The sequence below is a fragment of the Triturus cristatus genome, chromosome 5_2 (genome assembly GCF_964204655.1).
Source record: "Triturus cristatus chromosome 5_2, aTriCri1.1, whole genome shotgun sequence".
Taxonomy (NCBI): Eukaryota; Metazoa; Chordata; class Amphibia; order Caudata; family Salamandridae; genus Triturus; species Triturus cristatus.
This window is the reverse complement of record NC_140588.1, coordinates 1,048,627,867-1,048,652,912: the sequence shown is the minus strand read 5'-3', so window position 1 is coordinate 1,048,652,912 and position 25,046 is coordinate 1,048,627,867.

Sequence of the window (25,046 nt, the reverse complement as noted above, 5' to 3'; positions counted from 1 at the left end):
TTGCCCTTGACTCATTTACAGTGGCACCAGTTTTGACACCTACATACACGAGAAAGGGTCGTAACAGTTTCATTGATTTCATACTGTTCTGAAATGACCTGCTCTCCATCCCCTGTATTACTTGTACATCCATGATAGAGGTGGAACACAATACTGTCACGATAATTGGTACAAACAATAAGGCAGTTTTACAAAGATGGGATTGTGTGGACAAACCTAAGCTACTGCATAATATTATTTCACTGAATAAAGCTGAACGCTTTACCTGTCTAGATGAGGATGCTCTGGCTGTCGACATTTAAGTATGTGAATCTACCATCCAGAACACCGCAGCCAGACTCGTCCTCGGGACCCCACGGCACGAACACATGACCCAACACCTACGAGACCTCCACTGGCTCCCTGTCGGGAAGAGAGTAACCTTCAAACTTCTCACCAATGCCTACAAGTCCCTCCACAACATCGGACCCAAATACCTCAACGAGAGAGTCTCCTTCCACTTACCCAAAAGGAACCTCCGCTCCGCCAACCTCGCCCTGGCAGAGACCCCCGCATCCGCAGAAGCAGAGCAAGTGGAAGAGCCTTCTCCTACATAGGCAGCCAAGACCTAGAACGAGCTCCCAGTCAACATCAGACGCTCCCCGACCCTGCACACCTTCAGGAAGAACCTCAAGACCTTGCTTTTCGACTTAGCCGGAGCTGGACACACCCCCGTCTCCCCCCAGCACCTTGAGACCCTCGCGGGTGAGTAGCGAGCTTTATAAACCCCTGATTGATTGATTGATTGATTGATTGCTAAGGAGCTGCAGTTTGACCCCATATGTAGAAGCAAGGCAAGAGTGCATAGATGGTTCAATTCCAACTGGTCTAATTGTCCTAATGACCTCATAAAGACCCTAAGAGTTACACCTAGAAACAAAGAAAAAGGGCCTTATTCACAAAGGAAAACTTACACTTTTGGTGTAAGTTTACTACTTTTTTGCACGTCTTAAAGATAGCACTCGTAAAAGCCCTTTGTGAATTCCCAAAGTCATAAACTTAGACGTTTGGTCTAAGTTTAGGCCAAACGTCTAAGTTTACCTTTGTAAATTGGACCAATTGAATATAGTTTTGCGTGCAGTATCTTTATGACAGAGGAGAACTCAGCACATTAAAAGATTCAACAGTCTTTGCAGTCGTAAAAATACTACATGTAAAACTGCACTCATAGTTTGTGAAAAGCAAAATAAATGAGTAAACTCACACCAAAAGTGTAAGTTTACATTTGTGAATAAGTCCCCAAGTTTGTTACTGCTGGATATCCCAAAAGAGGCCCTTAGACATCAGGAAAAAGGAAATTAGAAATAAGGTATATAAAGCTTTACTAGCTGCCAGCTCAATTAAAGAATCTCGAGCATTTTGGAAGGTGGTAAACTGACCATCTTTTAGTGGGCGTCCAGAATTCAGTTTGAATGTGGTGATGCAGCTTGAGACTTGGTTTGATAATTTCACTCAGGTTTATAGTGTCCCAACACACACCCACTGCGTCCACAGCAGCAACAGGGGAGGAGGCTCCTTCTCCTACCCTGCTGCAAAGTCCTGGAATGACCTCCCACTTCACCTACGGACCTCACCCTCTCTGCTGGAATTCAGAAAAGCACCCAAGACCTGGCTGTTAAACTGACCCCCCCTGCAGCAACACTCTCAGCACCAGGATACCCTTACGAGTGATTAGCCACGCAATACAAATCCTAGTTGATTGAATGATACACAGACTCACAGATTATGGTTAGAGGTAATAAAGATACAGGAGTACATGAGGGTCTGGGTCTCACATTATATGAGGTAGTGGATGTTCTAAAGAAATGCCCAACAAACAAAGCCCCGGGACCTGATGGAGTCCCTGCAGATCTATTGGAGGAAAACATAACTCTCTGGGCACCATTGCTGACCAACATTTTAAATGTGTCCAGCTAGACTGACCTCCCAAAATCATGATCACATGTCACGATTGCCCCCAGTTTTAAAAAGGGAAGTAAAGGCGCTTCAAGGTGCTATCGCCCAATATCTCCCATTAATTCAACTGGAAAAGTAATTGGAAGAATTTTGCTAGAGCAGCATGAAGCATGGGCGTAAGATAATAATATTATTTCAGACCTGCAGTTTGGTTTTTGCCCTGGATTGGAACTGTAGCACACTGCCTTAATCTTTACCACATTATTAATAAATACTTAACAGCAAAGGAGGGAAGAAATGATGTGTCCTTCATGATCCTTAGCTCAGCCTTTGAGTATGTCAATAACTAAATATATAAATGGGGAGACAACATGACTGTTTAACATAGATGGGGGCACTCAGCAGGGCTGTGTGCTGGCACATATCATGGTCATGCTTTATATTAATGGTCTGGAGGGGCACCTAGTTAAGCAGAACGTGTTGTAACAACCAAGTTGAGACAACCCTACTTTCACGGTTAGACTATTGCAATGCCATTTATCTGGACAGGCAATAAAGGATGATAATAAAATTTCAAATACTGAAAAATGCTGCTACTCGCCTCTTGAAAAGGGCTCAAGGTGCTACACTGGATACCGATCAAGAGCAGAGTTGCTTTTAAAGCACTCTGTATGGCACACATGGCCCTGCATGGAACAGGCACTGGTTATCTGAGGGAAAAGATGTCATGGTGCACCCCTAGGAGATGTCTGTGATCTACCTTTGCTAAGACCATGGTATTCTATAAGACTTGTAATGCCACTTGGGGAGGCAGAAGCTTTCTGCATCCTACAGAAATTCTCTGGAACCAATTGCCACTGCATTTAAGGTAACAATCAAAGCTTATGATCTCTAGAAAGCATCCAAACATCTTGGCTTTTCGCTGCACTGGTCTAAAAAGTTAGCTTTTCTCTATATTCCTTTTCAATTTCTAGAGGAGCAGGCCTAAACAGTGCACTTTACACATTTAAATCAAATCAAAGTTTGTGAGAAGTGTTAAAGCACTTACACAGTTTGCCTCAAAATTAGGCACAAAGCCCCTTAAAGAACTGGTGGAGGTGTACAAAGTAAAAGGCCTACCGACTGCTCTCTATGGTGTAGGGGTGTAAGGAATTCAAGATTATTCCACCACTGAAAAGATAGAAAATGGCTTTTTGAGGCAACTCTTGGCAGTCCCACAAGGCAGCTCTCCACAGACATCTCATGCTGATTTAAGATTCAATAATGTGTCTGATTACTTTAGATTGCAACCACACCTTCTTTGGTTCTCTATATGGAGAAATCATTTTTAATTGAATGCTTTTTTTAGACTGTTTAAAGCTTGATGATGCTTAATAATGCAAGAAAGATCCCATGGGTTGCCTACATAAAAATGATCAGCCACACAGTAAATCTACCGCAGTACACATGGAAACAGCAAAAACGAGGAGAAATAAAGCATTTCTCCTCGTTTCACCTCTTTTCCCTGGTCTTAATTTTGGCGCTGCCTCTTATTTACGCCACGCTTGTAAATAGGGGGCAGCTTCAAAATCAGTGGGTGTTGCAGTGGAATGCCCAACGCAACACCCATTGCCCATCTCTTTCACATTAAGTACAGCGTGAAAGTGTGCCTTATTTACAAGGCAGGGATAAACCACGTCAAGTGGCTTAACATTCCCTTGTAAATAAAGTGAAGCCCCGATCGCCATCACAACGTCACTGAAAGTGACGTAGGGGCGATAGGAGCTTGTAAATATGCCCCAAAGTGTGCAGTCTCAGATCATAGACACTTAAAATTTGGAACCGTGCCTTATCTGGGTAACAAAGAGCTATCACAGATATTTGTTAACTAGGTCGAGGCTGAATGCAATCCTCTTAATGGTTCCCTACTCTAAGCCAGTTGTGAATACGAGCAACATAGATGTCTGCCCTCATGGTCATCGCTCCCCATAAACCATGCTGCACTGTATGTTCTTCTGCAAATTCTACTCCTCTATAAGAAACAGCGGGGCATATCAACATGCTGGCGATAAAAAATTATCGCCGCTTTTGCAGCCGTTTTCGGCCGAAAAGCGGCGACAATTTTATCGCCTAATCAGCAAGGCCACGCTAACGCGTGAAACCTTGCTTTGGCGTCAGGATTTCTAACGCCCAGCTTTGCATCTCTAATGAGATGCAAAGTGGGCGTCCCTGACCTGGCATGACAGGAGAAATGTCGCTAAGCGACATTTCTCCTATCAGCAAGCCTAACGCTATGAAGCATAGCGTCAGGAAAAGTAGCGATAACCTCTGTTATCGCTACTTTCCTAACACCTGCTTCAGGACTGACTTAGCCATGATATCCTATGGAAGGAGGATATCATGGCTAAGTTTGTGAGTCCCTATCAACAAGCTAACGTGAGATTATCGCTGGGTTTCCAGCGATAATCTCAAATTAGCCAGTTAGCGCCAGGATTTTTATCGCTGATGAGATAAGCGTTGCTAATAGCACGCTATCTCAGCGATAAAAATCGGCGCTAGCCGGCGATAATTATCCGAGCGCTAAGTGCGCTCAGCGATAATTATCGCCGGTTGTTGTTGATATGCCCCAGCATTTTTTTACCAATTATGCAGGAGGCAAACACTAGGAATTGCAAAGAAGCTGTATGGTCACTACACACCGTCCACACTTGGGCACTAGTGGTCAGCTACATTCATCGCTCAGTCATAGTGAGAAGGCGGATATTTTGCACACTATGCAGTTTCAGCACTCATACTTTTTATGTGGGTTAAAACCTGTGACTGGGAGAAATTGTGTTTTTATGTATATTCATTTATTTCTCTGATCTTATAATAACTATTTTAATGTGACATATGAAATAACTATTTTTGGTTTTTAAGGCACACAAGGGCGGAATAAAGTATTTGACCGTGATGAAGGAGCAAAATGTGCATTGTCTGTTTCATGTGGGAGTGATTGCAAAAACATAGGGGCATATCTACAAGGCGGTGTCCGAAAAGCGGCGATAATTTTATCGCTATATTAGCAAGGTCACGCTATCGCATGAAACCTTGCCTTAGTGCCTGCATTCCTAACGCCCATCTTGGCATCTCTATTGAGATGCAAAGTGGGCGTTCCTTCCCAGGATAACGGGAGAAATGTCGCTAAGCAACATTTCTCCTGTTATCAAGCCTCACGCAAAGCAGCATAGCGACAAGAAAAGTAGCGATAACCTCTGTTATCGCTGCTTTCCTTACGCCTGCTTTGAAACTGACTTAGCCATGATATCCTATGGAAGGTGGATATCATGGCTAAGTATGTGAGGCCTTATCAGCAAGCTATCGCCAAACTTCATGGGATTATCGCTGGGTTTCCAGCGATAATCTCACGTTTGGCAGTTAGCGCTAGGATTTTTATCGCTTTTGAGATAAGCGTTGCTAATAGCACGCTATCTCAGCGATGAAAATCCACGCTAGCCGGCGATAATTATCCGAGTGCTAAGTGCGCTTAGCGATAATTATAGCTGGTTGTTGCTGATATGCCCCATAATCTTAATGAGGTAGGTCAATTTGTAACCCACTAGGAATCGCTAAATTTAAAATCCAAACTTTCATACATTAGGAATTGCGAGTTCCAAATTGTGATTCCGTAAAAGTAGCTATTTGGAAACCACAATTACTAATTTAGATACATATGGCAAATAGGTCCTGTGGGAAAAAACCAAAAAAGCTGGTGTGATAAATGTAACTGTAAACAGTAACAATAATTAGCTTTATAAAAAATAAAAAAAAATAAAATGAGTGTTTCAAAAGCAATAAGGCGCCCAGAACCGTACAAAAAAGGACGCACAGGGTCATACAGTTGGCAAAAAAGCTCTATACAAGTTCTGATAACATAACATACCCAAAGACCTATGCCGGCAAAAGTTCCAATTGAAACCATTCGTAACTGGTCAACTTCATTTTTATACCAGGGTGCGGCTTACACAGTGCTCGCCAGATCTGAGAGCTGTCAGTCAGCCAAAGCCTCTCTTTCGATAAATCCGCCCCTTAGCCTCACACCACATGCAGCGCCTGAGGACGAGGCCACGTGTAGCCTCAGCTTTGCATGTGCTTACTTTATAGAAAGAATCAGCGCTTGAGAAGTGTATCCCACGGCCAGACCACCAGGAGCTTCCTGCCTCTGAAATCCAGCCTAATGCACCCTCGCTCGTCTGCATGTGATCGCCAGACCAGTCTCAGCCCTGCATCAACTCCAGCCCCTGGCGCAGGAATCCTGAAATTCTGACAAATCTTTTTTAATGAATATTTTCAAGGATGAGTGTAGAGCTCACAGAAGATGTCAGACTGACAGCCTTTGGGAATGAAGACCAGAGGTTCTTCAGAGCTCGCAGGTTGCAGGGATGAGGGGCGCACAGCGGGAGGTCTTACCCACTTTGAAGAATTTCTGCTCTCCCAGCTTGCTTCACGTGCTAGAATTTCATCTCCCTTCATATGTTTGCAGTCGATGATCTTTTCAATGAGGCCTTCTTCAGCCCTGGGGATATGGTGTATGTTACTCAGATCATCTTCCTGAAATGACCCCCCCCCTTCACTGCCCACCTACCCCCCACTAAAGAACGATACTTCTCAAGTCAATTTCTGTATGTAGATGGATGGGCAAACTTTGCCATCAATGCCCCACCGATCCCCCACCCCCTCTCCTTCAGCGAGGATGACGAGGGGGCCCTTTCAGTGAGAGGAGTTGGCCTAACGGCTAGGGCGGTCGAACTCAAATCTGGGGAACTGGGTTTGAGTCTCGGCAATGACACTGAACATCCTGTGATTCTGGGCAAGTCACTTAACCTCCCCGTGCCTAACAAAAATGAATGTGTCCTTGTGTAATGTAACTGGTGCTATATAAAGCGCTCTAATACCCGATACCTTCGGGTCAAGTTCGCGGTATATAAAATTTTGTTAAAAAAAAAAAGAAATGCTTCTCTACTCCCTTCTACGCAGTTTTTTTTAAAGAGTTTTATATAGTGCGAACTAGAACCGAGACATTGGGATTCAGAGAGCTTTACATGAGCACCAGTTTAGTTACAGACGGACACATTTATTTTTGTTAGGCACGGGGAGATTAAGTGATTTGCCCAAAATCACAGGAGGTTGAGCGTAGTTTCCGACTCGAACCCGGTTCCCCAGCTTTGAGGTCGACCACTCTAGCCGTTAGGTTATATCCTCTCCTTATACTTATGCACAGCGGCACTGTGGGCTTAGAGATGTAAGTTTGAGAAGGCAACCTCCACTCAAAACACTTTGTGCCCTGCAGTAATGTCATGGGTCCCAATGCAATAAAAAATTAAAAAGAACCCGATGTGGAAACCGACAGAAATCTCTGTTAGCATGATCTGAAGCCATTTTGGTTGTGGCAGCCATTTTAGTTAGCCATTTGTTAGCCATGTGCTTCTTCAGTTTTCACTGTTGCCTGCCCTTGTACTTCGCTTGAGTCATCAACTATAATTAACTTCTTCAGTGCTGAGCCAGAGCCTTGCGCATGCTCAGAAAGGCCTGTAGCTGGCAGAATGCACCAGTCCTAGTTTGAAAATGTCAGGCTGTTCTAACTGATGCAAACAGAAGTGTCTCCCCTCCCACTTTGCTGACCAAGACATGTTTGTATGCCCATGTTAGTCAATAACTATTCTTGTATGTGCCAGTACCTCCCCTTGGTCTCGTGCTGACAATGCAACTAATGCATATAAAAGACCCCTGGTTTCTGTACTCCTTATACTGTCTCATACATTGCCTGAGGGTTCTGTATCGATGTAGTCCCACTCATGAGTGATAATAAACTATTGTTTTGATATTACAGCTTCCGTGCCAATCTCTATTTTGTTGGTCTAAGGACTAAAGGACAAAGAAGGGCAAACCCTCGCACTGGTGGGCCCATGAAAAGGCTCACTTCCACACCGATAACCCCAGTTTGATTGCAAAATGCAGCCATATTTGGTGTAAAGCGCCCATACACACCCTGGTCTCTGGAGCTACTGCACCTTCTGCACTACTGAGAACTATGCCCATGGTGGCACTTGGAAATTGCAAAGCTTAATAACTCGAAGCATTGCAAAAGCCAATTGATCTTTCCCATAATAATCAGCCTTGGAAGTACTGGCGTTGTGTCTGTCTGTTATATAGTCATGCAAAGTACGAAAAGAAAACAAGATGGCTGTCATTGCATCAGTATGCACACACATGCTTCCACGGGCAGCCATCTTCGATGCTTTTACTTTCACTTTGTGACAAAAAAACTTTTTCAAGTTGCCCGACGGTGGTCCGCACATCCATGGGCCATCTTTGAATGATTGTTGTCAAAATGAAAAAGTATTATTGCAAGATGGCTGCCCATAGGTGTACATGTGTGCTGACACACCATCCTTTTTGTTTTCCTATGCTTTATTATTCTTTTTAATTTTAGACAGTAAATTAGGAAATAAAGTTTCCATGGAATGCAACACAAGGAGAGAAGTGAAAGAAGTGAGCAGCACTGCTGTTTAGGGCACTCAAAAATAATGTAATCATTTACACCTACTAGGTAAATTGTATGTTTAGAAGTACAAGTAGTGTGGGAAAAGGTATTCTGGAAGAAAGATAATGTTTGTAAATACACCAAAAAAGAGAACTTTGTGTCTGCTCACAACATTGACAATTAAACCTCACATGGAATATTCATTTTAACAAATCCCATCTCAACGCCGCTTGTGAATGCAGACAATATATCCAACAGTTAGAAGTACCACAGTTGTAAATTATATTTTCACCCTTCAAATACCCTATAAAGTGTCACTGTGACTCATAATCTGACATTGGAAATAATAAATGCTCCTTTTTATGTCTCTCCTGTTGTTGAAATACCTCTTGTGGTCCATACGAAAACTTACAGCAAGTCCACTGCTTACCATTGGTTGGCTTTTTTGTCACTCTCATTTGCTTGCTTTTTAATGGCTTTCCTTCTCCTTTAGTGCTTGACCCTCCCGTGGAGCACAGCCTATTTACCATCCTTTTGATTGGATGCCTTGTATGATTCCACTGCTCACAGTCAGGGAATTTTTGTTTTTCTTTTTCGTTAAGCACTCCATGAAAGTGCATGTGTTTTCTTGCTCTCTCTCTCATGTGCTCCTCCCCCCCAAAGACCCATTTGCCCACCCTCCTCACACTCTAAATTGCTCCCGCCTCTCTTTACTCTCAGGGTCTCCAATGATTCGCCCATCTGAGTTTTTTTCCTTCCCATCTCCCTTGCCCATCTCAAGATTTAATGGGCTTTGGATCAAATGTCTGAGTGTGTGACTCTTTGAAGGCTCTATATGGAACAAAGACACTAGCATTCACTGATCGCGACTTAGCGCCAAGACATAACACTCACACTCAGTGAGTGACGTGCTCCAGCAAGCAAGACTCACACTCGATATGTGACACTCTGCTCAAAGTGGCTTCTGTTGCTCCTCCAACAACTTTCTTTTACTACTCTCCCAATGTAATGTTTTTTGTTGACTTTTGTTCAAATCTTTTCAAGGGCATGGCAGCTGCCATTTGGTGCCAGGCCACTCAGTTTTCAAAAAGACCCTTTGCACAAGAAAAAATGATTTATTTTTATTTTTGCTTTCCAAGCTGCTTTCGCCTTCTTTGAACAGTACATATAATAATTAATAAAATGATACCCATGTTCTCTATGCGCGCATCGGCAGTGACGCATGTATCCAAATATGGCATCATGAATGTGTGCTCATACAGAAAGACATGCCCGCCAGCAGCATCGTGTCACATACTTGCACATACGCACACCCACATCATCATTATCGCCACACTTTTCTTTTCACTTTTTTTTTTTTTTGCTAATGCTGTGCAGCATGGGAAAACAACATGGGCAAAGCCAATTGATCTAAAATGGAGAAACGTATTAGCTTTCACAATGCTTATAGTTTGAGTGTCACTTAAATGTACACATTTTTTCTGGGCCCTACTTTTACCTGTAACATACATAATAATTCTGCATTCCCAAAAATGATTTGTATAAATATTGATAATAAAAGGTCTAAATAAACACGTCAAATTAAAAAAAAATGTTTTATTTTATTTATAAGTTATTTTTGCTACTGAAAAAATGTCACATTTTGTTAGAAAAATCTAAACGAATAGCAGCTTTGCTGCCCAGCTATAGCAATCCCCGGATTTACAAGACCATGTAATCCTGGGATTGTGCCAAAACCTTACGCCTTTACAAAGGAGGCGCAAAGAAGAGAAATAACTTTATTTCTCCTAGGTTTTTCCTCTTTCTCTGTGTGCTGCATTATGCAGTGCACACAAGAAAAACGAGGAGAAATAAAGTTATTTCTGCAGCACACATTGAAAGAAGAAAAAGCCTCCCAGCCGTTCCTGCACAAAAACAATCCTGCCGACAACACAGGCACCCTTGCACCATGCTGCCGAAGGGGTGCCCTGCAATAGGCCTGAAGCCCACCTTTCCTTGAAATTCAATCCTTTTAATCCATGTTTATCTTTTTTAGCGTGAATGCACTCTGAATGCGCTCCGTCCCAAGTGCGCATTGGAAGAAAACAACATGAGAATATGACAAGCGGTTTGCGAGTCAAAAGAGTTGCACAGCTTCATTCACATTTGTGTTGAAGTAATCCACGTAATCAGTAATAATTTGCAGTTCATCCACTTTATTAAAAAAGTATACCAATCCTTTTCCATCACGTCAAAGGTACATAGTTCCATTATTTTGTGCCTTTTACTGCTCCAGAATTGCCCATCCGGGCCTATTCGTAGGCACATATTGAAACTTAGTTCCTCCGTCACATTAAAATCCACCCAATGCATTTCGGTCCACCTGGACCTTCGTCAGGGGTATCTATGGTGATTTAAAAATACGTATCAACTGCATGCTATGAAAGTGTATAGCAAAAAATAAATAACACATCCTTTAATTCAAACAAATCTGTGCCCCCATTAAATCTGTACCATTTCACTCAACCTCTACTCAAAAAGGGGTGCCAGCACAGGGGGAAAGGACAAGCATGCAGCTTATGCCATAGATACAGCGCGTTCCTGCCCTTTCACTGTGACACAGGGCAGCGCAGCAAGGTTACATGCTGCGTTGCCCTGTGCCATGTTTCCATAAGTATGGCCCTTAGTAACTTAGGCCCACTGGAGCAAAAGATGCCGAGAGATCCCCAGGGACAGCTGGAAATAGCGGAGTTTTCCAACATTCCGCCCCCCTGCTCGCTTTAGGGTGAATTGCATTCGCCCGGCCCCTTCTGCCCCCTTTACCCAGCAGTGGAGGGGGCTGGGCAGTTTTTTCTCCCACAGTCCTGAGCAGTCCACGCTCACAGAGACCCCACTGCCTTCCCCTTTCCACTGCTCATGATTCACATCTGCTCATGGCATGAAATACCATTTTCATTTTTGGCTCGGCGTCTTCGATCAAAACGCCCATGTGTAAAGCTGAAATAAATGGCTCCATACTGTCACAACACAGCGCCTGCCAAACACCAGTTTATTAATCAAATGTGTTTTTAGTCTTTTATGCCTGAAGAAAAATGTTCCATTTCTGCACGGTGTATTTATTGAAGCGAGCAGGGGGATCGAGCGAGGGATGGTGGGAACTTGAAATTCCATATTTGTGCTGAAACATCTCTGTAAGAGAGCCTTGATTCTCAAAACAAAGCAGGACCTGGCCCATGACGTCAGCCCCTGCGTCCCCTAAGAGGCAATTAGTACCAGCAGCTACTTGACTTCCAATGAAGCTGAGCGTGTGGTAGCTCGCTTTGTAGGGTTTGTTTTACAACACTTTGGAAATATCTTTTATTCGGAGGGATCTTTTAGATCACAATGAAAATGCAATCTGCAAACCAACGAAAACGTGCAGGCCCGACTATTTTTTTTAAAAAAATGGGACCTGCATGGTCGAAGAGACGTTTTAATGCACTGGGGAAAGTGGGCGATTTCCCAGGGCCCCCGCCTTCCAAAGCGCCCCTGGGAAAGTGTACGTTTTCTTTATTTAGATAATCCCAACCTTTAAGGTATGATTCAATTTAGTTTGCCGTCATGGGACTTAAATCAGCAGAAAATGGATAATAAAATTAAGAGTTGTGCCAAACCGGGGTCCCCCAAAACATTTTTTGCCCGGGGGCCGGAAAGCTATCAACAACACTGCAGCAGGGGCCTGCACAGATGATGCAAACACATGAAGGCATCTCTATGCCTGACTTGCTCCCTGCCACCTTGATGTCACTCTAGTGCAGTGGTCCTCAAACATTTTAATGCAGAGCCCCCCTCCCAGAGAAAAAAAAGAATTTTTCACAATTATTCTATTAAATTGGCTGTGTTTAAATATGTCTAGACTTGTTTAAACATTGCAGTTAAGTTCTGTTAACAGTTTTAAAAATGCAATCAAATACATGATTGCCAAACATACTATTCTGGTCAAGAAGGCCTTACTAACATGCACAAGTATCCACAGTGGGATTATTAGAGGAGGGGAAGGGGGTCGAATAATTTTGGGAGTCCCTTCCCTTTTGACACATACTCCCAGCTAGGATATAAACATGTGATAGATGGCCCATTACAAAGCGGCTTACTGCCGCTCATTTTTTTCAGCTTAAAACAAAGCACCGTTATCAGCATAATGCTTCTTTTGGCCAGAGCCTGGCGCCCCCCCTGGGATCACTTGAGGCCCCCCCTGATGGGGCCCGCCCCCAGTTTGAAGACCCCCGCTCTAGCGACATGTGGTCTCAAGTGCAAAAGCAGCATCATGAATAGAAAGAAAGCAGATCAGACGAGGCTACAAGGAGCCAAGCTTACTTAGGTGCTTGCCACCTCTTGTTCCGACATAGCCATCTACAACCAGCTAGGTGGCGGCTGAGGGGCGAAGGATGGGACACAGGTAGCGGTCTCCCATTGCTTGTTCTTCACCTGCCCGTCAGTGGGTTCAGGGGAAGATCAAGGGATGTGAGCTTTTCTGCTGTCTCCACTTCACAATGACAGATGGAAGTAAAACACTGCCATGGAAGTGTGCCACCATGCAGTAACTCCCACCGCAGTGAGTGCAAACATCGCCATGTTGAGAGACCCTTGAGGCCACCATGCGTCAGTTCAGTGAAATGGGGGGAGTGAACCCTGTTCTTTAGGGCCTTCGCCAGCCGCGGCCCGTGGAGGGAGTTCCGTGGGGCGGTAAGGCGGGGCGGGGGAGGGGCAGGGTGGGGGGTTCTAAAAACTGGAATATGGATAATTGCAGGTAAGTAAACAATTAAATAAATAAAACGAATTTCGTAGCACGCCCCCCCGCCCCGCCTTACCGCCCCACGGAACTCCCTCCACGGGCCGCGGCTGGCCTTCTCAATCCCTGATGCTGGCTAGCCTACTCTCTTACATCCTGGCTAGAATGGAAGACTGGGTACCATGCTGTGGGAGGAGATTCTATGCTCTTTCCCCTAAGCCGTGCCAGCACCGGGCTCACACTACACTTGACCCCATTGCAGACCATACCCAGGCACCATATTTCACCATGTGACCCCATTTCTGATAAAGAATGAGCCATTTTTCAGGTGACTAAGTGATCATAGATAGACATGTGATCCTATCACTCTAAAGATAAACCTTGTTACAACTGACATCCTTGGCACGGTTTATACCCTAACTTTTTGAATCCAGATCTCCTGTTGGCTGACTTCGAGTTTTGCTGGTTCTAGGACTATGCGCACTTTAGCACTGCTAACTACTGCTAAAGTGTTATGTTACGTTATTGTGTCTTATAAAGCGCGATAGCTGCCCCAGCGAAGGGGCGTCCCGGCACTATTGCAGGAAAGACTGACAGAGCAAAAGAAGCAGGCAAGGACTAAGATGCAGAGAAAAGATAAGTCTTAATGACCTTTCTGAATGCTAAATAATTATCAAGTGCTTTTTCTATCTGCTTAAAACATGGCAATTTTGGCTTATGCCCAATTGGCATATTTAATTTACCGGTAAGTCCCTAGTAAAATGGCACTACCTGTGCCCAGAGTTGGTAAATTAAATGCTACTAGTGGACCTGCAGCACTGATTGTGCCACTCACTTCAGTAATACTTTAAACATGTCTCAGGCCAGCCGTTGCAGCCTGTGTGTGCAGTCTTAAACTGCCATTTCTACCTAGCAAAATAAAAAGATTTCCAGGCCCAAACCTTCCTTTTTAATGCATATAAGTCACCCTTAGGGCATGCCCTGGAAAGAGTGCAGGGTGCAGTGTACAAAAAGTAAGACATGCAATTTTTAAGTTTTATATGTCTTGGTAGTGAAAAACTCTTAAATTCGTTTTTCTCTGCTGCAAGGTCTACCTCTCCCATAAGATAACATTGGAGTTACCTCATTGAATTTTATAAGTGCAATTTCCAAATGGGAACAAGTGACCAGTTAATGTTTGGTTTCTCTGGAATTGTAATCCACATTTATTGGGAACGTTCAAAGGTATGAGGTAAATTGGAAGGGCAGGTAATTTTTAATATTCCAGCAATTTCGAGGGGAGAGCCTGATATTGCATTCTGGAGAGGAATAAAAGAATGAATACTCTCAGGGATAAGGGGAAATGTGTGGCCCTAATTTAGTTGCTTAGCAGGGGGGTGATTTGGGGACAAAGATAGACAGGTTTCTACTGCACTGGGTATGTGATCCACCCCTGATAGACCACTGCAGCACCATAGTTAATAAGTGGGTGCTAATTAAAACAGATAAAAGTTCTTATGCCATTTTTTGTTATGTTATTAATCTTGTTCCAGATGGGGGACTCTTTCAAGAATGGAATAAATGAAGATTCAAGAATGGGCCAGATTGAAGATTCAAGAATGGGACAACTTGAACAGTGGTGGCTCCTCCGCTAAGGCGGAGGAGCGTCGCCCCACTGCTCAAAAGGAAAAATAAAATGATAATAATGTATCGTTATTATCATTTTATTTTCCCTATTACAGTGGTGGGGCATGGCGGGGCTGGCAGAGCAGGGTAGGAGAGGAGTCCACTCCCTAAGTGTGCATGAACTGCTTGGCCGTCCGTCTTGGGCCGACCCAACAGTTCATGCACACCTACCAGGCTGCATTACACAGCCTGGTCAGTAACATGCACAGGCTCCCTGTTTCAGTCTGAGCGCCATCACAACATTGCACTGCAGTGTTCTGATTGTTTCAGGGGAGCCTGTCTGCCCGGGTGCTTCCTGCTGCTGCCGGCCGGGACAGGCAGATGAAGAGGATGAGATGGAGGACGAAGGAGAGGCAGCGGTCAGCCGTTAAAGGTAAGACCTTTTTTTTATTACATTCCTCCCCCTCCATTGTCCCCCGTCCCACCACCTCTTTCCAGGAGCAGCTGCTACTGAACTTGAAGATTCAAGTATGGGACAGATTGAAGATTCAAGAATGGTATAACTTGAAGGTTCATGAATGGGACAGATTGAAGATTCAAGAATGGGACAAATTGAAGATCCAAGAATAGTATAACTTGAAGGTTCATGAATGGGACAGATTGAAGATTCAAGAATGGGATAACTTGAAGATCCTACCTCACGTGCTGATTAGCCAGAGCAAAACAACAGTCTTAGGTTGCCTTTCAGTTTTAAAACTAATCCTGGCTGACAGAGGCTTCACGGTGGTCGAAGAGAAGCATGGCTCAGGCAATCCTCTTTCAAAAACCTCCAGAATGAAAGCATTTAATTGCTGTAGGCAGAGGGTGAAAACTCACCCACATGAAGTGCTAGAGGTATGAGTGAAACAGCACAAAAAATGATACAGTAAAAGAATATAAGATTTAAACAAAATGTTCGGAAAAATAAAAGAAACGTATTAACAGCTAAGGACAAAAGATTTTAGGGAAACAGTAATGGAGAGTTGAGAAAATGCGTTTAGATGTTTCCAAAACATGTCAATGGGAGATGGGGTTAATATGGGTTTCTATGAACATCATTACAAATCTACAGGTGACAGATGAATTGATAAAAATATTAGGAGTGGGCATATTTTAAGTTGGACGGTGTTAAAAATAGGGGTCTTTAGTTGGCAGAGGTAGGTACCTTTGTCCTAATTTTGTCCCTTGCCTGTAGTCAGGGTAAGGGGCATAACACACTTTAGATAACCCTACTCACCCCCTAGGTAGCTTGGCATGAGCAGACAGGCTTATCCCAAAGGCAATGTGTAAAATATTTGTACCGACACTCACATTAACACAGTGAAAACATCACAAATAGACACCACACCAGTTTAGAAAATAAAATATCTTTATCTAAACTAAACAAGACCAAAACGACAACATTCCAACATACACAGTTTAAAATATGACTTTGAAAAGGTTTCAAGAACTTGTACCATAGAACACCATGGATGCGTGACTTTTCACCAAAGTACCTGTAGTTTCTGTTAAAGTTCTCAAGCCAAACAGCTGCAGCATTGGAAAACAAAGAGATGCAACACTCCTGAGACCTTGGGGAGGGGATGTGACAGTCCCGCTGCACGCAGAGGAAGGGTTGCATCAAATCCGCTCTGTACGGGGAGTCATGTGTCGATTCTTAATGATGGTTCCGGTTCGTGGGTGATGCTGTAGAAGAACTTGCCGCACAGGTACGATGTGTGGAAATCCGGGATGCGTCTGCGATCGATGCAGGCGGCGTTGAGCGGCGCTGCGTCATCCTCTTCAGCCGCGATCCCTCGATGCGTCGATTCTTGCAGCGGTGACAGGCGCTGCTGCGGTTTCCGCTGCAGCGCAATAATGTATGGAAAATCTTAGCGCGCTGTGGAGATGTGTTGGGAAAACATCCGCAAGAAGAGCGATGCGTCTATTTCTGTAGTTCTGTGAGTCTCTTCTTTCTTCCAGCTCCCAAACAGCAGCAACAACCTCCAGAGGCCCAAAACTGGCACAGGCACCTCTTGGCAGGTCAGAAATCACAGCAGCAGAGTTCTGGGGAGCTGGGGTCTTTGTGTCCCTGAGACTTCAGAACAGGAGGCCTGCTCACTTCAGGCTCTTGGAGATCTCCTTCAAGCAGGGTAAACAGCACACAGCAAAGTCCTTTGCCTTTCCTTGGCAGAAACAGCAACTGTAGGCCAACCCCAGGCACACAGCAAGGACAGTACTTCTCCTTAATCTCCCCAGCTCTTGGCAAAGGTTTCTCTTGAATTCCAGGAATGATCTAAAGTTCTGGGGTTTTACGTCTAATACTTATACCCCAAAATGTCTTTGTTTTCTGAGTGCAGGGGGCTCTCAGGCCAGTTCAAACCAGTTCTGGGGGGCTATCTGCAAGTGCACAGCAACATCCATTGTCAGTGTGAGCCTTGGCTCCAGACACATCACAGGGAGGCGGAGGGGGGCGGAGCCAGCATTGTGGAAGGCAGGCCCAGTCCTATTTAGGTACAGGTGCTACTCCTCCCACCACTCCAAATGCAGATCAGGCCTATTCAGCCTAGTGCTGACTCATCCAGACTCCTGGAGCCACTGCACCTCCCCAGACCCTGTCACTCCAAAGCCAGACAGTCAATCCACAAACAGGCAGAGGCACACAAGATGGTTAAACAAGAAAATAGCCACTTTCTAAAAGTGGTATTTTCAAACACACAATTTAAAAACCATCTTTACTAAAAGATGTGTTATTAAATCCTGAGTTCAGGGATACCAAACTCCATCTTTCTATCTTATCCCTATGGGAAGATATGCTTGTAAAATGTTACAATGCATTTCACATTCTGTCCTATGGGGCAAGATAGCCTTTCAATAATGAAAAATGAAATTGGCAGTATTTCACTATCAGGACATGTTACACACACCAGTACATGTCCTATCTTTCACATACACTGCACCCTGCCCAGAAGGGTACCTTGGGCCTACCATAGGGGTGTAATAAAGGGAAGGTTAGGGCCTGGCAAGAAGGGTGCACTTTCCAAGTTGGCATGGCAGTTAACAAACTGCGCGTAGGCACCGCAGTGGCGGGCCTGAAACATCTTTTCAGGGCTACTCATGTGAGTGGCACAATCAGTGCTGCAGGCCCTCTAGTAGCATTTGATTTACCAGCCCTGACACACTCAGTGCACTTTACTAGGGACCTACTGGTAAATCAAATACGCCAATCATGGATAACCAATCACAGTTTACACAGAGAACATATGCACTTTAGCACTGATCAGCAGTGGTAAAGTGCCCAGAGTCCTATAGCCAACAAACACAGGTCAGGAGAAAATAGGAGGAAGAAGCAAAAGGTTTGAGGATAACCCTGCAAAAAGGGCCATTTCCAACAAGCGGTAATTAGAAATCCTTTGGGACAGTGGTTAATCCTCAGAGTACTTTACAGTGGTAGGGAGTCTGCTAGATGGATTAAATCTGCAACGCCATGCTTATGGCTCACTTAATCCTGCCAATTAATTCCCGAACTGCTAAAATTTCTCTGTTTGAAGATGTAATTTGTCTTCGCAAATTAGGGCGTTTTTTAATACCGCCCAACTCTAACTCAGACTGTAAGAGGCTTCTCCTGGTTGTCTTCTTATAATAAATGTGACTGGACACCTACATATGAAAAGAAACTTGGGTTAGTCTCTTTTCTAGGGCTATGATTTCAACAAATTAGCATATTCTACAACTACCACTATTGAGGGCTCCATGGTGTCGTAGGGACATTTCAGGTTGCAGCGGTGAAGAAAAGGCTTCGTTTCGAGGAAGGGTTAACACGATGAGAGATAATCAAGGCAAGGTCGTCAGACCCACTGAGCTCACATCTGAGCCAGCTCTTTTATTTCATCTTTTACAGGGCTTTTTGCTGTCCTGTTGGCAAGCCTAGGCCAAATTGGGCTTTACCGCTGTGGATTTTGGTGATGGAAGATCATGGTAGGAAGCTTTGCAAGAGGTTTAGAAGGGCTAGAGCATGCTTATATTCAACATTGGTCTCGAATTGTGAATGCCATGTGAATAAACCTTCAGAAAACTATCTTTCACACACACACACACACATGCTCACAAACACACACACATGCACACACACAGAGGCAAATACACACACACACACACACACACACACACACGCACACAGACCGGCACACACACACACACACACTCTCACACACACACATACACACAAACTTTGCACAGAGCCAAGCAGCAGTGTACCTTCCAGCAGAGCACTCCTCTTCCTCCAACCTGGTTAATGCAAATGGAATGGCTGAGATACTTCTGCCTCCGGCCTGCAAATTAAATATCTTCTGAACAGATTCATTTCACGGCGCTTGCCCCAGTGGTGGGGCAGTGGCAGTTACTGCCCTAAGGGATGTTCAGTTTCATTTGTAAATCCTCTGGACTGCTAGCTCACACATTTTGTCCTGGCCCTGAACTTATGCACACCTCAGGCTGTGATTATATTGATGCTACTCGTAAATTCATTGTTTTCCCTTCTCTTGCAATGGGCCTGTTGTTAGTAACCCTTCTCTTCCCACCGAATGACTATCTCAAGATCAGAGAAATATCCTGGACTTCTAGAGTAAACCATGCTCCTGAAATATCATTATACATTTTATTTATATAAATATTTTATTGTATTATTATTGGGCTTGCTTGAATTTTGCATTTTTGACAAGTGCCATATTGAGAACGCAAGAGCTTAGCTCTTCCGTTGTTCAAACTCTCACTCCGATGCAGGAGTGGACCTGTGCAGTTCCTACACATGAAGTGGTAGTGCGAGTGAATGGAACTGCGAGCTTCCTACACATAAAGTAGTAGTGCAGGCTTTCTGTGCATGAAGTAGTTGTGTCAGTGGGTGGAAAGGGAAGCTTCCTATACAAGAAGTGGTAGCGCGAGTGAGTGGTAGTATGAGCTTATACACATGAAGTGATAGTGCGAGTGGGTGGAAGTGTGAGCTTCCTGCATATGAAGTAGTGGTGCGAGCTTCCTGCACATGAAGTGGTAGTGCAGGTGAGTGATAGTACAAGCTTAGTACAAATGAAGTGGTAGTGGGAGCTTCTGGCACATGAAATGGGTGGCAGTGCATGCTGCCTGAATAAGAAGTGGTAGTGCGAGTGAGTGGTACTGCAAGCTTACCATACATGGAGTGGCAGTGCATGTGAGTGGTAGTGTGAGCTTCTGCCACATGAAGTGGTAGTGCAAGTGGGTAGCAGTGCGGGTTTCCTGCACATGAAGTGGCAGTGCTGGTAAGTGGTACTGGAAGCTTAGTGCACATGACATGGTAGTGTGAGTGAGTGGTAGTGCGAGCTCCCTGGATATGACAAATGAGTGGAGGAAAGCAGCACTGAGTACCGAAACTGAATTCCAGGTACTGTGCATTCAATATTCTGACTGCTTGAGTACTGGTATATGTTGTGTAGAGGATAAAACTAAGGGGCATATTCTCAAGGAGCTATCACTGAGCTATCGGCACTTTAGCGCAGCCAAAGTCTCGATAAATTTATCGCCCCATTCACAAGCTGGTGCAAACAGCCGATAACATCAGTTTTTCAGCGATAGCATCCTCAAAAGAAATCGCCACTGTTGACCCCGGCAACTATCGCTAATGAGATTCAGAGTAGGCGTTCCCAAGCAAAAAGCCGCAACAACAGCACTCCCCAACATTCTCAACGACCAGCCAGATCGGCGATAAGATCCCAAAACAGGCGATAAGGCGCGTTAGCACCAGGATTTTAACACCTGCTCTGACCTGGTGTAAAGTCGGCCGACAACCGGCACCAGACAAGGGAGCTCAGACCACAGCCACACCTGAAGACCAACAGATGCCATGGAGCCACTGATCATGCAGCACGAAGCCCCAACAGGGCCACAACACCCACCGCCACCACCCCCAGGACCGCCAGCCCCCCCGCCCCGGACCACCCCAGAGGCAGCGCAGACAAAGACAGCGGACCATCCAACAACGCACCAACCTCACAGACCCAACACCAGAGAATGTCATTGCCCACTACAGGCCCAAAAGGACAACCATCCACTGCATCCTGAACATCATTGCCCACAGGCCGACGGCGGTAGCACAGCGGACAACCAACATCCCACCTCAGACAAAGCTGCTGGCTGTGCTGCACCTGTTGGCCCCTGGTACCTCCCAACCAACTGCCAGCCGAGTCGGAGGAGTCTCACAGCCAGCCCTATCCAAGTTAATCACAACTGTCCTGGATGACATCATCAGCTTGGTACCACAGTACCAATCCCCCCCCACTGCGCAGGAACAGCTGTTGACCAAGCAAGGCGTCTACACCATAGCTGGCTTCCCGCACATGTTAGTGGGCAATTGACTGCACACATGTCCTACCTGTGCCACCTGGTGACACTGCACAAAATTACCTCAACGCAAAGCACACGCATTCCATCAATGTGCAGGCAATAGTGGACCACCGGGGATTTGCCACCAACGTCATCGCCAACTACCCAGGAAGTGTGCATCATTCCACTTCTTCCAACAATCCATCAGCAACCGGCGCTACCAGGATGGCACCCATGGAAATGCACTGCACGTTGGTAAGTACCAAATGAACACACGACACACCTCTGCTCCACAATCATGCAACTCACAACACTGGGAATGCACATGTACCAAACTCACATACAACAGGCCCAACAACATGCCCACCCACCAGACACGAATGCACAACATACTGTGGTAACCTGGGCCAGCCATGTACATGAGCCATCGGAGGCATGGCACATCATCCACACAATAGTGGATTGTGGGGAGAGGTGGGAACCAGGCATGTGCAAAGTAGGCAAGTTACCCATGAATGCCAAGTGTGGCTTGGATGTGATGGCCAGACTGCAGTACGCAGACCTCACACATATCCAGTTCGACATACACCACTGGTGTAAGGAGTGCAGTGGACAGTGGACGAAATCATGTCACCCCAGCCAGTGGGGAGGCTCGCGAAAATCTAGCTTGTTACTCCCCCCCTGTAAGCGTGAGCAGAGTGGGCTGGTCCGGCGTATGCCAGGCCAGTTTAGGGGTGTGAATAAAAAGCACGTAGCTCTGGGCGTGGTTCTTCTCTGAAATGCCCAACGTCTCTACCAGGGCAGCGCCTCTCACCCCACCACGAGGCCCATGCCGTCGTCGTGAGCGGAGTTGCCTGCAATGCTGTGCGCCTGCTGTATCCCGGGCCGCTGGTCCCCGAACCCGTCCTGCCCGCCCCTGCGCACCCAGGCCTCTCTGCTCACCTGCCGACACTGGCGTGTGTCAAAGAGGGCCCACCATGTGCCCATGCAATCTCCAAACCCGAGGCCCGCATCCTTGGCAGCCTGCTCAGACCATCACAGCGTCCTCGAGCAAGGCCCGCAGTCCTCCTTTCTCGTTGATATTCTCCACCAGCATACACACCAGACAAGTAGGTCACACATTTGGAACTGAGTCTTGATTTTTTATGGCAGAGTTCAAATCATTACACGCAAGGAGATGTGTAAGAGGAAGACGCGTTTCAGTCCAGAGGAAAAAAGGATCATCATTACGGAGGTGATCGAGCACCACCAACTGCCCTGGTGTCACTAACTCTGTGCTTCGCAAGCCGACAACACGTGCATGTGGGCCCCTGCTGACCGCTGCCTTCGGCCTACACTGCGGTCGAGTATGTCACACATGAGGGACTGAGTCTTGATAATACAATGTCCGAGTACACACGTTAATGCAGAGTTTAAATCACTATACTCCCTTCGATGTGGTGCCACCAAGTCTGTGCATAGCATCCCAACCACATGTGTCTGTGGGCCCTTGATGACTACGCCTTCGGCCAACAATGCGGCCCAGCAGGCCTCACTCCAATCCAGTCCATGTCAGGCAGGACACGGCATAGTCGCTGACTGAACACCTGCTTAGCTCTGGTGCTCCTACCTCCGTCAACCACAAGTCACCCCCACATGCCAATTCTACGTCGTGTGTTAGAGTTCCAGGAGGAGCTCGCTGAACAGCGGTTGGCCCGCGCTGACCGCTGTCTCGGGCCTACACTGCGGACGAGTAGGTCACACTTTCAGAACTCAGTCCTGATTCATCAATGGCAGATTTGATATAATTGTACAGGCCTCATCGCAGACTGCATCCCCTTTCGACTCCGGTGCCACTAAGTCTGTTCCTGACATCCATGGACACTTTCTGGTTGAACATTGTCGTTATCATCATGTCGGTGATACTGACTTGGTGGCCACATGTGGCAGTCGCATTCCACTCCTCCTTTTGCTGCTGCCGGATGGCTTCTGCCCTCTGCATCATGCCCTGGAGGACACCTTCCACTGCCCCCACAACCCTCCCCCACATCGATGGACATCGATGAGGACCCGCTCAGCTCGCGTGGCCCCATCTCACTGCACCGCAAGTCACTGTCCAATGGCGGTGTGGCGGCTGCAGTGCATCCGGGGCCACTAACTCTGTGCAGCTCAAGTTAGGGACCCTGTCCGGTGAGATATTGGATTGCCTCTGAGGAGATGGACTTGGGTTATCAACGCCATGTGTATGGGCCCTGCGCTGTCCGCTGCCTCCGGCCTCAACTGTGGTCCACCAGGGCTCACACAGCAAATCGAGTCTTGACTGGCCAGGACGTCGCATCACCGCAGGAGGCACACGCCACCACCGCCAGGACTAGCTCCAAACGCCAAAAGCCAGAGTCGAAATTGTCTTACTGCCAGACTATCAGAGTTGCTCACACCTGTCGTGGATGCTGTCATCTACCTGATACCCTGCTCAGCACTACAGGTGCCACTAACTCAGTGCACCACAGCTCATGGACACTTCTGTTTACTCATTGGGTGACCTCTGTACTTGCTCCGGATACCACCACGATGCTCCCCAGTTGTCTCTGTAATGCTAGTGTTTTCTGTTTCCGTTTCATTAGTGTTCACTGTCGTAGTTGTTGCGGCACCAACCACTCCTTGCTGGCTGGATTACACTCACCCCACACATATCCAGCACAGGCGTCACTGTACATGTGACCCTGCCAATAAAGGGGCCGGGCGCACGTGCCCGCAGCCAGTCCCACAAACTATCTGAGTGTGTCCGTGTGGTCATGATGTATGCATGGGGGCCCCGGGCCCTACAACATTACATTGTGCTGTGTACAGCGGACACAACCATGTTCCCGCTGGCAGCGGGTGAGACCTTGGACATGTAGCTTTGTCATCACCCACTCAATACGTAAGAGGATTGGCCTGGCCCGTTGTACGGAGGTCCGGCGTGGGTGTGTGAATGATAATTCCGGGGCTCTGGGCATGGTTCATTACCGGACATGTGTAAATGCATGTGTCTCTGTCGCAGTTTGGGTCTCCTTTGTGGGGTGTAGGTGGTCCCTGATGGGACTTAGATACCCACGTATGTGGTCCAGTTCAGCTTCTATGAGCTCTGACCCCACCCACACCTATTCGGCAACCTCCTTTTGGCATTCTGACACCTGGCATTGGAATGTGATGGGTGCCTCGGTGGAGTGTTGGGTGCTTCCTGTTGTGTGGTCTGTGCAGGAGCAGGGGTCTCCTCTATGAAGATTGATTGCCCTGCTCCTGGGGGTGGGTTGCCTAAGATGTCCATGAGCTGTTGTAGCGTGTCGGAGGTGTGGTGGTCGTCTCCGGCATCACTGATGAGTGGTCTGCCCTGCTGGAATTGTTGTTTGTCCCTCTGCAATGTGAAGGGTAGATGCATGTTGACATTGTGTTGACATGTATGTTGGCGCATTGTTCTTGTGTACATGCAGACTGTATGACAATGTACATTTTGACTGTTTGGGAGGTGCAAAATTTGAGGCTGGACAGTGGACATTTGGACTACATGACGGATGTGAGCTTGTACACGTACATTTCATTCTCACAGTTTCCTGCTACGTTAGATGTGATTGGCCTGTTTCTGCGTATGGGCGGACCCAGTTGTGTCCTCTGTTCTGCAGTGTCGGTGTTGCACTTTGTACCACATTGTCGTGGGATGTGCTGTGATTGCTATGTGTGTGTGCTACAGTGTGCCACAGGGATAAGGGACATGATCCTGGGTCATTGTGGGTGTGCAGTGTGCTACACATCGGTGTGCATGTGTGCCATTGTGCCCATCTCCCCCTGTCCCCCAGTCCCTGGTCGTTGCCCACCCTGGTGATGTTGTGTCAGGTCCCATTGTGCTGTGTCCGTACTCCCGACTCC